General features: G+C 38.2%; 1 long non-coding RNA gene across 3 annotated transcripts in view; it reads right to left on the reverse strand.

Moving 5' to 3' along the window:
* Window positions 1–443: 443 nt before the first annotated feature.
* LOC137472388 (uncharacterized) overlaps window positions 444–16,817 on the reverse strand; it is a 32,493-nt gene continuing 16,119 nt past the window's right edge. For 2 of the 3 annotated variants that reach the window (XR_010998143.1, XR_010998141.1), the window contains 3 exons: window positions 5,607–5,744; window positions 2,447–2,523; window positions 444–1,255 (listed from right to left, as the gene is read on the reverse strand). This is a non-coding gene — a long non-coding RNA (uncharacterized lncRNA). Of the gene's footprint in view, window positions 1,256–2,446; window positions 2,524–5,606; window positions 5,745–7,013; window positions 7,367–16,817 lie in introns of those variants that run through there. The other variant, XR_010998142.1, reaches the window with a different exon arrangement.

Here is a 16,817-nt window from a genome sequence, read left to right on the forward strand (position 1 = left end):
TGGGTTTACAGTTCCAACTTACTGTACCTGAATAAAAAATAAGTTTGAGGGGGATCTCCAGATCTTCATCTGCTGGCCACCAAAGAGCTGAAGTTGCCCTTCACAAGAAGGTGATGGTTGCCCATGGTGTTTTAGTGGGGATATCTACCTCCAGATATTCTGATGCTGTTCTAAGGTAGCTCACCCAGGGAGATATTCTTTATCTCTTCCCTGCCTTCACAGACCTTCTCCAGAAGAAAATCTGAGATAATTCTCCCCACTCCCTTCTGCCTGATACCAGCAGGTATATAGCTACTTGTGTTTCTGTCACAATTTTTCCCAGTTTCTAAAATTTAATTTTTTCTCTTCCTACAGCTTACTAGGCCTAGTCCACACTACCAAATTTATATCCTATTTGAAGCCTTATTAAATGTGAATCTGACAAAGAAATCTCAAATGTTGAGTGCCTTTATATTTAAGACCTTATTTTAGAATTGCTGTTCTACTAAACTGCAAAAAATCTCTCTGAAATTACCTAGAATTAAAAAAAAAATATATTAATGCCCTGATTGGCAATTGCACAGATGTAATCTGAGTGGCAGTACTTACATCAGCCCAAAACCAACGCGCATCCTATCAGAATCCACTTGCACAGACTGTATTCTTTAAACTGCTCATTTTCCTCCTCTCCAGACACACTGAAATCATTGTTTTAATAATTAGCATCAAAAAGCCTGAACTTTAAAAAACACAATAAGCATACAAGTAACACAATCCACATAAAAGACAAAAAGCATTTGTTCTTTCATTAGATTGACTTTTGCTTAGATGCACTTAAAATACCACATCATAAAATGTATATGAGGAGACCGATTATTGCATGAACAATTAAAAATTTTTCTCTTTCTTTATTTTTTTGTATAGGACTAGATACCCCACAAACCACTTGGCCAAACAACCTGTTGGAGTACTTCCAGGATGCATTGAGACATCCACCAAAATATCAAAGGCTGTAATGACACTTTCATGGTATGTTCCAACTCATCCAAGAGTAGTCAAGAAACATTAAAGACAACAATCTCATCTGAAGCTAATTACTGACAACTAGCTCAACACTGCCTATAGAACTCATCATCTTTGATTTTATTCTTTAAAGAGCAGTCTCATCAGTTCCCATGTATCTCAAAGTATTTCTTGAAAGGGTTATAATTTAGTGGCGATGAATTCCAGGTCCTGGGTTTCTGGAATTTTTATAACTTTGCTGTCGTAATAGGTTCTTCATAGTTGGTCCAAGTTTGATCATAACTGTAATGATGAAATGATTGGTTGAGGGAGAGGAAAAAAAAAAAAAGAAAAAAGAAAGACTGCTGAGTTAATAAAAAATTGGGTGGAATTTTGGCCCAGAAAAAAAAAAAATTCCAATCAAATATATTTTATGATTTCTTCTCCCGTTGAAATTTTCGGCATATTTGATAACTTTATTTTTACTCAAAAAACCATTGTTTATTAAAAAAATAAAGTACTGCTGCTCGCATTTTAGAGCTAGGGAAATGAGGCACTTTGGAAAACTGCAGTAGAACAGGGACTTTTAGCCTAGTTTCCAAACTATGAAATTGGTCTTCTAAATACTAGAAATCTTTTCCTATTGCTGTTCTCGAACAGCAGCTGCACTAACTGCAGGCTAACCACATTCTGGCTGAAGCTGTGCTGGAAACCAGATTGATTAAACCAGGGGAAATACTGCTGAAGAGATTTCCCTAACCAGCATGGTCAGCTAATTTTCAGATTTTTCTCCTCAAGAGAGATGGTGGACAAACTACTTCAAGGAGAAGTTTTTCTACAAATACTAAGCAAATTTTCCATGGAATCAGTATTTTGTTCAAAATATAATAAAATGGGGAAAAAAAATTAATAATACTGCAGTGCTTTTGAAAGCCTTAATTTTCCCCTTGGTGATTCCTTCGGCTAAAGTATTTTACTGAAGCAAAGCACACTTTTTGGTCTAACTAATGGAACAGAACTTGTGCAGACTACTCTCCTCCCCCAGGTGGGAGGAAATCTCAGCAGGTCACAGAACAACTATTGTCTTCTACAGAAAACACAAAGAGAAGGCACTCTAAGAAGCACTGGGTGGCAGCAAGGCATGCTGAAGACAGTCTTGAAGAACTTCTGAAACTGGCTGTTCTTCAGTATTTGGTCTATACCCTGCTGAACCACAGTCCTGTAACTGAGACATACCAAGCACTCTGTTTTCTAAAACTTTTCATACCAGAAACCCTTCTGCACTGAGATGATTACACTTCCACATCTGAAGATACATATAAGCTTTGCTTAACTGCATGGCATGAGGCTTCTTTTAAGGTAGTAAATGACAGCACCAAGTCCTGCTTGGGATCCTAAACCAAAAAAGTAATGTAGGGGGGCATAGCACAGAAGCTCAGCCTTGTTGATGTGGACTCAGGATTACCCTGGAGGTCCAAGGGCTATAAGCTACTGGCAAACTGTGGTCAGTGAATAGCCAAGAGAAGGATGAGTCCTTGGGAGCTGGGTGAAACCAGCCAGGGGTAACCAAGAGAGCAAAGAACAAGTGTCAAACACATGTCAAAACCACCATATAGACTATATCCAAATGCTATGTGGAACTACAAACCAGTCAAGAATAAGATAGGTGCAGACCATGCAAAAATGCCTGCAAGCAGATCCTAAAGTGAAGGGGAATGAGTTCTTCCAAGGATGTATTTGGAATACTCAGGATGCAGACAAATCACCAGAAACTACCACTTCTGCCAAGATTGAGAATACTGACCTCCAGATCCAGAGTGACAGTGGAAATTATAACTTAAAAGAAAGAGATACATAACAAAAAACTTACATAATTCTATACATACTAGAAAATGTGTGTATGCCTCATTTTGTCTGCATTTACTTTGATGTATAAATGCCACTATTATTGTAACTGGACAAATAAAAACCCTTTGACGGGCCAATTGAGATTTTAATTATACTAATGATAAATTCTTGTCTTTGAATAGAAGGTGAGTTCTTTTTGCCTATTGTAACATCTTGAGTGTGACAAATTTGTGGGAATTCAAGGAACCTGTTCTGTTCTGTAACTGGGATGCAACAATTGCCTAAAAGTAACATGCTCACTGGTTCATCAAATTCAGGTTAATTCTTCCTTGGGGAGGGAGCAGGAGTGTTTCGGAAGAGTCAGAGCATTTAATAGGCATCAGTTCAAAGAAAATGATACTTACAGGAGTAAAATCATTAACATAAACGTTTTTTTACCCTTACAGCCTCAGAAATGTTTCAAATGTGATGGATTTCACATCGATACGGATCACCAGCTCACACAGCACTCAAAGCCCAGGCAGATGACACATATCACAGAGCACCATTAACATATGGTGCTCATAAGCTATACTGCTGCCCACTCATATTTGGGGAGGTTTATGGTTATGTTCTACACGGAGTTATCTTGTCTAAAGGTATCACACAGATGGATCACAGCCATAAGATCTGCACCTAAGGAAAACCACTGGCCTCCTGGCCAGCTTCAGTTGTAATCAACACAAAAGAAATAATGCTGTTTCCAGCACACTCAGCTACAGCTGAAAGGGCTCCATGAGTTCTTCAAGGCTACACATCCCTACAAATGTCACAGCCTGAAAGGGAGAGGTCAGCCACACCCCCTACCCATGGCTATTTGCATTGACTTTGCTTTGCTTGGGGCTGATGATCATTATTAGGCTTTCCGCCCTCCGAGTCCCCTTCGAGCAGGGTGGGCAGTCATCCCACCCAGCACCTGTGAAGTTGTTTCAGCAGGAGAAACTGGCCAGACCTTGCACCTCAAAACTGAGACCCTGCTTGGTAAGTCAAAGGAGGTTTGCCAGGATTTTACACCACACATCAGGTGCTGCCAATTAAAAAGTCCCAAAATAGTGGAATTTATGCAATTATATGAATAATAATAATATAATGTGTAAGTTAAGAATAAGACCCTGAATTTATAAATAATTTTATTGAATAAATGGAAAATATGGATCAACAGTGGAAACTGATATATAATATGACTTTTAGTTATGATTTTGGAGTAGGAGTTCTAAACACTGGAGGGGGTTTTTAGAATAAGACTTTATTAACTGAAAATCAAATTATCTAGAAATTGCTCATTTTTTCTTTTACCCTTTGTTTTATAGTTGGACTAAGGCACAGCAAATTTTGCCAAGAAAGGGTAAGATCCTGTATAATATAGCTGCTCTAGGGATAGTAAGAGGTTATATAAATCCTCCCAAAGGAAGGGATTTGTATTTTTTTTGTGGAACTATAAACATAAAGCAAATGGGATCGCTTAAGAGTTGCTATTTGCCCTGTTGTTTCTTGTTCATCTTGTAAACTAAATGCAATAAAAGAACAAAGACTATTTTCCATTTTTAAAGATTGTTTCTCCATCAGAGCTATTCAGAAACAGTTTGTTTTCCAGTTGGTGAATTCAGATTGAGGAGGTTTCTGTCTCTCCTTCCTATACTTGGCACAACTAGTCCATTTTTGAAAAATACAGTATCATGTCAATGCCTTACACTTTACTTTAGTGCAAGGTAAAGAACTGAACTTTGCCTGCTGAGGAAAAGAAACAATATATTTTAGAAAATTGCTAAAGAAAAATTTGAAATTATTAATATACTCCTTTATGGAAGCTCTCAAGGAAATATTTTAAGATGGAAAACACAGTGAAGAAATTCAAAAATTTAATCCTAATTTACTTGAGCCAGTAAATATTCTTTAAACAAAACAAGCAACCTACATGACAAATAATTTAGTAGGAGCTGCTGAGAGCTTTCTACCAGAAAAAAAAAAAAAAGTATTTTTTTATGTACTGATTTGTGGAACAGGATTGGTATTTTATATAGTGACTAGGGTCCTTTGCAATCAGATTATGATTATTTCAGACCATTGTAAAAATTTATTAAGCCTTCATCTACATTTCCTTCTTTTGTGTGTGTGGACAAAGCAAAAGTGACACTGAGTTAATGAGAATAAATTTATAGTACTTCATTAGTAACCCATGTCAACTTGGGAAAAAAAAGGGCAGATGTTAATCACACAGTTCACTCTCCTGGGTTCTCCTGGTTTGTTTTAACCAAGTAAATGTATTGATGGAAATGGAGAATCTTTAGAGAAAGGAGCAAAATGTGCAGGAGTTATCCATCATGCAGAACTGAGGGGAAAACAAGTATTTTTGCTACTTACAAGAATTCTACAGAAAAAACATTTTCCTCTCTCCAGGTTGGAACACACACAACACCCCCTGTTCTTGAGACACATATTAGAGTGAATTCATCCTCATTGGCATATGCTATTTGGTCTCCTTAGGCTATTTTTAAAAAATACTGGTGATGATACTCAGTAAAATTATGCCTGCTGAATATAGTTCTATACCCAACCACTCAGGAAGATTTCTGGCCCTTGTGAGTTCTGCTTTATCCCTTTGTATCACTTTATTGGGCTGACACATCAATTCACATCATGTACACAATTAAGCCAAGTGAGAAGTAGGGAGGTTTTCACAAGGCACACTACTGGACTCAGTATATTCGTATATTTTTTAAAGCTAAAATGTCACACACCTTTCCCAGATATACCTTGAGGAAAGAAAATAATTTTTGATTCAATTAGCTGCAGAAACATCTTGCAACCTCTTTGCAACAGTTTGTTACGACCTTTCATAAATCAGAACTGTGTTGTTTAGCAGCCAATGAAAACATCTGTCAGAAGACAAATAAATTAGTCCACACTCACATGCAAAGATGATTAAAATCAAATTCAGACATTAATAATTGATCCCAGGTGTCCCTCTATTCTTTGACCCATAGTTGTCAGTTGTCACTGATGTAGTTAGATGGTTAGAAACTTTTTCTTTTTTTCCATGGTGATTTGGCAAGGGTCTAAAAGCTTTTAAGAGTCAAATCTAGGAATTCATGCAATAAATATCATTGTTGTAGAAGCCACAACAATTAAAACCTTTTCTCAAGAATTTTAAATCATCTTAATCTGGAGTATTATAGACCATAAGAATAGTAAGCTTTTGGGGATAACATTGTCTGCACTTTTTCTTTGGAAATTTTGAAACAGACATTGGAGATGGGTTGCAAAGTCAGCAGTATATTTTGATTATTCAGATGTGCAAATACTCAAGATGACTTTTTTTTTTCTCTCCACAAAACACAAGCACTTTAACAGCTGAAAATCAATAATACTCAAGTTCATCAGCTAAGAAGCACTATGGTTTATAACAGGCTTTCTTAATTCTTGGGCTTATTGCATTTTTTAACCATTTTTTCTTCATCTTTAAAAAACCAGATCAATCTGATATACACAGAGGCTACTAATATCTACTGTTCCACTTTCAAAAGGCATCTCCCTTCACCATACATGGAAAGGAGGAGAGTGGAAAAGTCTGTAAGGAGGCTCTGCTTTTGAGTCAGCAATGAGTAACCACTGCTCTCAGTTCAATGTTTTGGGTTGATAAAGAGTTATAAACCGGTCACCAAAACAGCAATCAAAATGTTACTTGACGTTAAATGAAAATGCACAAATTAGCAGTCAATTAAGATTTGTCAGAATCTTTCTTTTACTATCCTTTCTTTTATTCTTACTATTATTCTTTTACTCTTGGATGAAGATTGTTTACTTTTAGACACATGCCATGAGGCATTACCACCAGGATACCACCACGCTCAGACACGAAGACTCTTGCTACAACAGAAACAGCTAACCCAGCAGAGACTGGGTCCACGTGGTGACCCTTGTGGTGATGCGGCTCTCAGTTGCATTTTGTACTGCATCATCTATTCAGGGCATCCTTTCAGTCCATAACTTAAAAGTAAGAGTTTGTAGAAACAAGCCTTAAAATGCTCATTTCCCTTTATAAGGAAGTCTCTCCTGACACACACACACAAAAAAAAAAAAAAAAAAAAAAAAAAAAAAAAAAAAAATGGCAGTCCTCAGCACAGTGGCACTGTAGTAAGCCTTACCATCACATTATGTTTTCTCTAGTTATGTTGCCAGCTGAGGCTATGTGTAGTCTTTCCTCCTTTTCACAGATTTCTTCAAAGGAAACCTACAACCCACTATGTCTGGCAATAGCAGGCTGTACCCAGCCAAAAGAGAAGAGTAATAATACTCCCAATTAACAGCCAAAGGACAAAGAACCAACACTTCCAAACTACAAAAAATGACGCATCATAGTTGTGTCAAGGGTACTCAATATGTTTAGTTAATGCAGAGAGAAAAAGAAATTTTTTGTTGACAGGTGAACTTCTGACATTTCCTTTTGCCCCAAAGGCCACACACCCACAAAAGCACTCCAGAAAACAGTAGCAGAAAAAGACTTCATGTAGGAAGCATTCTGTTGCATCAGAGGCCATTGTGGCTTATTTAGAAGAGGGGTATCTATGTCTTCATAGAAATACTTGGCTGCTCTTGCAATAAAATAATAAACAAAAGGTTGCATGAGAATTTAAACTCACTACCTCTTAACATCAGTCAGGACTATGCTGGCTGCTCCCAGGCTCCTTTGTTTTCCATATCGAGCTGGCACTTGATACAAAGAGGCAAATTTCCATGATGTAATTAAAATCTTGCTGGAAATTAGATTTTTCACATACTTCATCAAGCTTAAAAGCAGAGGCATTCAAACAGACTGCATCTTTTTAACTCTTGGATAAGATGCAGTCTGTTCTTCTACCAGCTCTCATTATTATCCGTGCAGAAATTCTCTACAATTACCATTACATTAAATTAAGTCCATAATCTTTCTGCTATGATCAAAGTAGGTGCAGATGTTGCGATTGTATAAGGCATGGTCTGCAAAAAATGGGATGGGAGCCGAAGCAAAATCACAACATCACTATCCAGTAAACCAGATAATTAGTAACAAAGAGGTTACCTGCTCTCAAGATGCTATAATTTCCATCTAATTTAACTTACTCTTGATTATCTTACAAAAGAAAATATGCTGGGTCTCAAAAAACATTTCTCACCATCTTTTGCCTTTGGAAGAAGTCACACAAAAATATTTATTTTCAAAAATCATATTCTTCTGAGTAATACCATCTAAATGAGATCCCTCCATAGCATTTATAACCCTCTCTGTTGTTATCTATGAGATTGTTATGATGTTTTTCAGTAACTGAGGACAGTATTTTTCCAGAAGCACCACTAGAGTTCATGTTAACTATTTTTAATGATTTTTATTTTACAGTTCAGAAAAGGCCTGCAATACAGTATGGAAGTATTTAGCATGCACACGAGATTTAGGTATTTCATCCTTTTTTCTTTTTAGTACCTAATTGTTTTCAAATTCCTGACAGAGTAAATTAGTCAGAAAGAAAATTGAGAAAAAAAATTGTACTGGCATTTGGTATTCTGAAGGCCCTGTTCCTAATTTCCTTCATTCTTTCATGTAATAATAGCTTTGGTTAAGCCTCCGGATACATGGTAAATTGGACTGAGTTTGAGTTCTTCCTCTTAATAGCTTTCCTTGTAAAAAGGTCCAGTGCAAATAAATACAATAGGTCACACTAATCCATAAGTTTTTTGGAGGGGGGAAATCACTGAGTAATAACTGATTAAAAGATTGCAAAAGATCATAACTTTAGAGAAAAAGTTCATTCAGTTCTCTGCTTGTCTCCCATGTGATGCATGATGATGCTCAAACCCACCAAGATGTGCATATGGAGCAAAGCAGTGCTGGCTCTCCTTTCCTGTGACTCCTTATATTTGGAAGATAATTAGGACTTGAATAGCCATGACTAGGTAGGTGACAGATTACTTTGGATGCTTTTTTAGAACCTGGGGTGGCTTTGCAGGCCAGGCTAAGAATGAGAAACATCTTCCCACAACCAGCAAGGGGAGCAGGTAGACAGTAGTGAAACTTCTAACCACAGTCAGATGCTGAGAATTCAATCTGAAAATTGAGTTTTCAGTTGTTGACAGGAGCTAAATCTTATTGCATTTCCAATTAAGTCCCTAAGTGTTTCCAATTGTTATGCTAATATAGACAACATTAGCATACCAAGTTTAGAAAAATATACATACATATTATATACACATCTAGAGTAAGTCACAAGAGCACCATAATTCTCACAGTTCTCACAATTCTGAGGAGGTGTCCCTTCAGGGGACACATCAAAATCTTGTACTTACATAATATGTGTTATTTTCTCCAATTTTAACCTCCATTCTCCTCCTGTAATGATTATTTTCTCACCCACCCTTGTCCTGACCACCTTAGTAACTTATTACCTATCTCCTTTACTTTGTCTATAAACATGGATGCAGTTTTGGTCCATCAAATTGCTTGAGTTTTCTTAGTAGCACTGCACCTGCAGAGCTTACAGTCTCCTACAATCTGCTGCTGCTAGAAGTTATCCTCCCACTGGTCAGCCTGTAGGAGAATTCTCCAACTACTTCCAATCAACATGAGACAGATTACCAAAGACACACAATTTGAACTAATTAACCTAGCATAGATCCTTTTTGCTTAACCAGGTGTGGGGTCATCCACATGACCAACCTAGCTGGCAGCTGTGAAAAAGTGAAAACCTTTGGGAGGAAGGATGTGATGAGCAGCCAGTAACCATCGTACTTCCTCTTCCAGCTGCATCCACAGCTCTCCCTCTATAAAACAGTCCTGATCCCCCTTGCAAAGGGTCACGCTTTCCTCTGCAGACTAAGGCAACACGCAGTCGTTACTAGCAGGCTGAAACCTGAGAAGAGCAACTCCAGTATAGCTCTTCCTTATGCTGTCCCAACTACTCTTACCAGTCTCTGAGGACCTCCTCTGGCTATAACTTGGCATTTGTAGGCCATCTGTTTTCTCCTTTGTTTGTGTACCATCAACACCATTAGATTGTTCCTCTTCTTAATGCTGTGTCCTGCCCAAGCTTCCATAACTTTGCTCTGACAGCCTTCGCCCTGTTCCAACTAAGCAGCATTGACTAAATGAGAACATTTGGGTGTCTTTACACAACGATGTGTGATCACTCCCTGGGAAAACCTCCTTCACCTGTTCAATTAGGCTGAGAATAATTTGAAACAAAACTTGTACTGAAGGTTCTTGTTAAATACCAGCTGCTGCAAGGTCCATAATTCAGGCATCCCTGAAGCATTGCCATGCCTATGTTGGCTGAAATATCCTCTGAAAATAAGCTCCCAGCAGTTTTCTTCTGTACCTTTGCAACGTGTCATATTTTATGCTTGAGTGCCTTAGTACTGAAATACAGTACACTTGAAAACAGTCATGCCAAATTTTTAATTAAAAGCCCCTTTTTGTTACTTCCAATTAGGTAGGAGAGCAAAAAAATCTCCTTTTCCCACTTACAGAAACTCTTATTTTTGCCTCTATTTTTACAAGAAACACAGAGACATTGCAAAGTGTGCCCCAAATGTGTCATCATCCAATAAAATTCCACATGTGCAAAAACCAGCCCTAAAATAAAGATACTATACTGACAAAGTTATAGCCAGAGGGAGGAAACAAAAGGTAGTGAGGTACAAGTTAAGAATACTGTTACTAGCTATTGAAGGAGAGTCCAGGGTATATTTCAGAAGTTCAAGAATCAAATCACCTGGCCAATATTATAACAGAATTCCCAAACGCATCCAAACAAGTTTTTACTTCATCTTGAGAAAGTCCTGTGACTGAACCTCTTCAGGTCCACTACAACACTTCCAACAACATGAACATTTTGTTCTGAAAACCAGAGGAGGAAAGACCTGGAATACATCTATACAACATGAAAGCTGGGAGGAGACCCAAGCGGGGTGAGCTGCACAGGAAAAGAACAGAGTCTTTGATGGGTTTTGAACAAGCACAGGTGTGGTGGCATGAATTCCTAGTAGGATTTATGCATTTGTAGCAAGAAAGACCTTGAAGAACCAAATTTAATTGTCAAATAGTCTAGAGGAAGACTATTTCTCAAAACACATAATTATATAGCCATATATGATTTACAGATGGTGAAAAAGTACAGCACCTGTCACAGACTTTGCTAAGCCAAAGTCTAAATATGTTTATCCTTCATAACATGTTTCTGATGAATCTTTTTTAATTCTAGGTTCACTGCCAAATGTGAGGACTAATCATTTCACCAGAAAAATAGACGGAAGTCTTTACAACATTGTCATCAAACCAATGTTTACCGGCTGAGGAGAAATCCAGCACCCTAGAGTGCATTAGTCCTGCTGACAGAAAAAACAGGTAAGGTGTGCTAAAAAAAAAAGTGCTCTGAAGTCAAGTGAATATTGTAGTTCTTTAAACACTGGTACCAACATGAATTATTTCAGCTAGATGGACAAGATAAGGGTTAAATATTTTCCTCCAAGTTTTCTTCAATGTTCCAAGCCCTGAAAGGTCTTCATAAGGTATGAACTAGTAGGATTAAGAACATAGACTAAGCAAGTGGTGCAGCATGATAGAAATACATCCATAAAGAGAAGCAGCTGGTGGTGAAGATAAGATACCCTCAGTGTTGGACATTCAGTGACTTCTGGTGCCCAGCAGTCTGGTCCTGGGAGCCGAATGCCCACTAGCAGCTTGGAATGTATTTTTTTGTTAGCTGCAGCCAAAGGAAATCCCACTAACATGCTGCCAGGCTGCCCCACAGAGCACAACAATGCACTTTCAGTGTGGATGAGTGGATGATGTGTTTCAAAGCTCACCAACATACTAAGGGAAATGCTAAACACAGAGGAGCATAAACCTAAGCCTTGTTTAGAACTTGTGACTCCAGGGCACAAAATGTGCAGCTTTCTTCTTCACTGATTGCAGGCCAGCATGGCAGGCTTCTGGATTTCAGTGACAACTTCAGGAGCTCCCTTCACTCTGAAATCTAAGCCATTTTTATTGGGTATCTAATGTTAGGCCCTTGTATCTGATACTATTTATTTACATGTTTTAAGAAATGGGAAAGTGTAGCTGAGGTGAAGACATGTGGCAAGAGTATTCCAGATGGCCTGAGCTGTAGGGGAAAGAAACTGGATTACACTGGTGTGTTACAGACCCGCTGGGAAGAAATTAAACTGAGTAAGTTAATGATAAATTATAAATGAAGTATGTGCCATGAATATTAACCACACACACTGTATACTTTCTGAAACTGTCTGTCTCCAGAAGAATAGTTTTGTAGCCACAAGACAGCACCAGTTTATTTAGGGGACATGGGAACTCTGTAGGGAGTAGGAATCCTACAGAACTAAAGAAATTGTCCAGTGTTATGAAAAACAGAAAATTATTCCTAACTTACACAGCATACTAAATAACAAAGACATTAAACTTTTATGGTACTCTTAGGGATGGATGGAAGCCCATTTCAATAGCAGATTTAATTCTCCCCAGTTACAAAACATCAAGATTTACATGAACCTAGGGAGGAGGAAAGGCAGGGAGACACAGAAGAAGCATCACATCCCAGTACAACATTAATTAATAAGTAACAGAAGTGTCTTGAGACTCCAAAAATGTGAGTAGAAGTATTAATGTCAGTAAGAGATATTTTTGGAAAGGATACCTGTGTGACTTCAGAACAATGGGGTTTTTAAGTGTTGGAATGAAACTTCCACATGTCAACCATAAAAATGAAAAATAAGTTGTCACTTTAAATCATCTTTCCTAGACAAGCACCTTATTTCAGACTCCATTGAGTGGAGAATCCTGTTTTTGAACTTTTTGAGGATATACAAGTGCACAGGCACAGGCACTTCTTTAGCCTATAGTTCCCCATGCCTTAAAAAGTTTACTCAGTAATATCAGATATGAAGACTGTGCTGGCACAAAAAACTGAAAACAAAATGCTCCTGACAGCCTTTCTAAAGGCTCAAGTGTCTGTGGTCAGACACCTCCTGACAAAAACATGTGACTTCTCAGATTTCCATTGTTCTGGCATGTGTACACGGTAAAGAGGGAAACATAGCCTTGGAGGTCCTCACTGGCCACGGAAGAGCAAAGAAGTCACCAGCAGCATTTGCCAGTGCCTGGCTCAGGAATAGGCATTAGCTGCTTTTCCTGTTTGTTTTACCAGCAACAAAGGAGCCAAACCAACACTGGTCAGAGCACAAGGTGTCAAGATTAACTGTTGTGAGCAACTTAATGAGTCAGGTGGGTAAGAACACCACCAAACCCACGTGCTTTCTGTTAGAAGCTAGGCTGAGCTGCTGGTGGTGATCATTCACAACAGGTAAGAAGTACCTGAGATGCAACACAGGGAACAGACCTGGGACTAGTGGCAGACAAATTCCAGCAGCTGGAGAAATCAATCACTTGCTACAGTGCTTAGACCTCACTGAGGCAAAAATAAAGTTTAATACTTTGGCTTTTATTTTGGCTTTCATTTTTAGAAGATTACCTTGCCTTTCTCTGTATTACATCCTTATTTAAGATATCCAGAAAATTATGCTCTGGCCCTGGGCATCAAAAGTCACACATAAAACCTACCATAAACTTCGACTCTGCTCTAAAAGTTCCAGCAATGACAGTTTCAAGGCAGAAATTGAAGGACGGGTTTTCAGATACATGGAATATTATATGACTTATATAATTGGCATAAAGGGATAAAAATACAAAGCATTAACATTTTCTTTAAAAATTAAAAGCCTGAAAAAGTCGGGATGTGTAGGCTACAACGTTGTCAATCACGCAAGACAAGTCCATAAAAAGAAGGAATGTATTGTGACTAAAAGTCATATGAAGTATTAATGAAGTGACTTCCCCCTTACTTGTCCTGAAAAAGAAAATCTTATGTAGGTACACAAAAGAACACAGGCTAAGTGGACACAAGCCATGTATTTCACTCCACTTTTCAAACAGACAAAATTTTTTGTTGGGTTATTTGGATTTTTCTTTTTTCTGTTGTAATTTAGCTTTGGAAACAGCTAGGCATTCTAGTATCAGTTATTTAAAATGTCTGCTTCAGCATGGGAAGATAATGGCTGCTTTCTCTTATTGTCTATGCTATGAAAACTTCTACAGATATTGTGTATCTGCAAAATTCTTTGAAGTTTATTGAAAATATTGTAGCTCTTTGAAGAAGGATCTCAAATTTAGAAATGAAATTGCACTAATAAGGAAGTAATGTCAAAATAACAAGATAGCATGCTGTCTAGCTCTTAAATATAATTTTCCCCTGCACATACAGCCAAATAGAAAGATGATTATAGAATTTCCTGCTGTAATAACTTAACCTAGCTAGCACCAGCACAGATTATCCAGTAGCATGGTCTTCAGGACTGTGATGACTTGGCAACTGGCGGTATGGCACACATGCTCTGATGGTCGGCAAGGCCTGGAGCCTCTGTTGCAGCATCCTGAAGTCCTGTCATCATTGTCTCCAGCTTGCTCTAAAGATAGGGAACAGACCCTTTGAAATGCCATGTGATAATTTTTTTCAGAGGATCTGCTGTGTAGAGCTATTCCTATACCATGGGAAAAAAAAAAAAAAAAAAAACAAAAAAAAAACAAAAAAAAACCAAGGCTAAAAGCCTTGAGAAGCCTAAAGAGAAGAAAAACAGATTGCTTAGGCTGGCAGTGGTTTAAAACCCATCCCTATCAGCCTGAAGCTGGAAATTGACAACAAGCACAAATTCAGGCAGCTCTAAGTTAGGCAGCAGAGCCAGGGTGAGCAGAGGGGGAGGCTTGGCTGTGCAGCAGCCCAACCTTGCTATGCTGAGTGTCTGGCTGGGGAACCTGCATCTGCAGCCTCTGGGGATGTAAGTAGCTCACAAGGCCACACACAGCTTTTGCTGGATAAAGTTTATGGTGAGCTGTGCTCACTATCCTGTTTTCCAGGGACACCAGCGCTCAATAACTACTTAACTTTTCACCTGTTCACTCCTTGTCACTCTTCAAAAGAAGTCCTAATGCCACCTAATGCATACTGTGTAGCAGATACAGAGTGTGTGTATCCTGGCAGGGATAAGCTAAGTGAGTTGAAACAAATGAGGTGTTGCAGTGTATGACGCAGGAAAGCAGGCAAATGATTAATAGTCCAATGAAAGATTATCCTCATCTGATATTTCCACACTTGAGTGAAATCCATCCCAGCTGCAATTTAATGTAATGGTTGTCTATTTGGAGCTCCTAACAACTCTGCCTCAAGTACTTTTATAATTGTTTGCATTGATTTTCCAGTAATCTTTAAGAGTTAGTATAAAAATGCCTTAGAATAGAAAAGATTTTTAGCTGAAGGGTTCAAAATAGTTTGTTTTCCAAGTTTAGATACCACAGAATTGTAGCAAAACTTCTAGCCATAGCAAAGAGAAAGGCGTTACTCAAGTGGCAATGAAGACTTACTTCAAGGCTAAACTCCTTTCTGTAGCTTAAGAAAGCTGCTAATGGCAACAGTGTCAGCATCAATCAGACCAGGGAGAGGAGAAAAGTGCCTTTCTTTAGTCTAACCACCAAACACCAGAGCTTTTGTAAAGATGGGCCATGACTCATGTGCAACTTTCTATTTAGTAGATAAATTGTTGAGCATCTTTTTATCTTCTCGTGCCTGCAGTGACCAAAGGTTACAGGAAATCTTCTGTCCTTTCTCCATTCATTTCTCATTGTTTCAGTAAGCCTCTTTAAAAAAAAATCAATATCTCTTACAACAGCAAAAAAATTATTTTCTGTAGTTCTCTATTCTTATTACAGGGAAAAATGCAAGAAAATGCACTGTAAAAATCCTTTACCAAAAGGGCTACTGTTGTGATATACATGGAATAATCAGGGAATCAGGGAAAACTTATCATTAACAAGTCATCATAAGAACTCCGAATTCTTGTAAGATCTATCACTCCTTTTCACAAGTTCTTCCATGCCCATGTCCTTTGATAGAGCAGGAAGAGTTCATTATTTTCTAATATACAAGGTGGGTGGGAAGGAACAAAAAAAAGGATAAAAAAGAGAAGATCCACAGGAGAGTGTCAAGATCTGGTGATGTTCAGCTCATACAGGAAGTTCAGAAGGTCAGAGTTTATAGGGACAAATGGTCCCTCTGCTGCAGAAACCCCTGTTTCTACAGAGGGAAATCAGCTGACTGCTTGAGCAGTTATTCAGGGTGGCAGCTCAAATCTTCCTCCTTTTCCTTCCTCTTTCCATTACATTTCATGTACCTTCTGATACATTGTTATTGCACGTAATAGCAGGTGTCCTACCTTACGGTCAACTTTCTAAGGAAAAGCCCAAGGAAAACATCTGACAACCCTGAAGACATAATATTTTTCTTACCTTTGGGGGGGAATCTTAGGGGAACACACTTTCAAGCTGTGCCTCCCACCTCTCACTTGAGTGGAAAGACTCAAGGAGAAAAGACTTAAAGACAAGCTTCTCCAGGGAGCTGGAATACTGCACCTGCAGTGAGTGCAGAGAGAATGCTTTATGTCAGTGAAGTTATTAAGACCTTTGCAAACGTTCTTGTAACCACAGTCCTGGTGGATTTTTTTTTTTTTTTCCTGTTGGTTGGTTTGTAGAGGCTTTCTCCTCATTTCCCTTTGTCCTTTATCTTTCAGATTGAGTGGGGAGTAAAATAATGAGCTTGGTATTCACCGGATTTAAAGATAAACTATATAGACAATGGGGATGAGACTTAGATTTAAAGATAAAGTATTAATAGATAACATGGAGGATGCTGGGACTAAATACCATACAGGAAGGGAGGCTCCTTTGAAAAGCATCCCATACTAATAATTTTTCTTACAGTTAAGGAAATGGTATGATCCTTTCAGTTAACCTCTGAATATAACCGGCCATCATCATTCCTATCTCTAATTTCTTTATCTGACCTTTCAGAAACCAA

The sequence above is a fragment of the Anomalospiza imberbis genome, chromosome 4 (genome assembly GCF_031753505.1).
Source record: "Anomalospiza imberbis isolate Cuckoo-Finch-1a 21T00152 chromosome 4, ASM3175350v1, whole genome shotgun sequence".
Lineage (NCBI taxonomy): Eukaryota > Metazoa > Chordata > Aves > Passeriformes > Viduidae > Anomalospiza > Anomalospiza imberbis.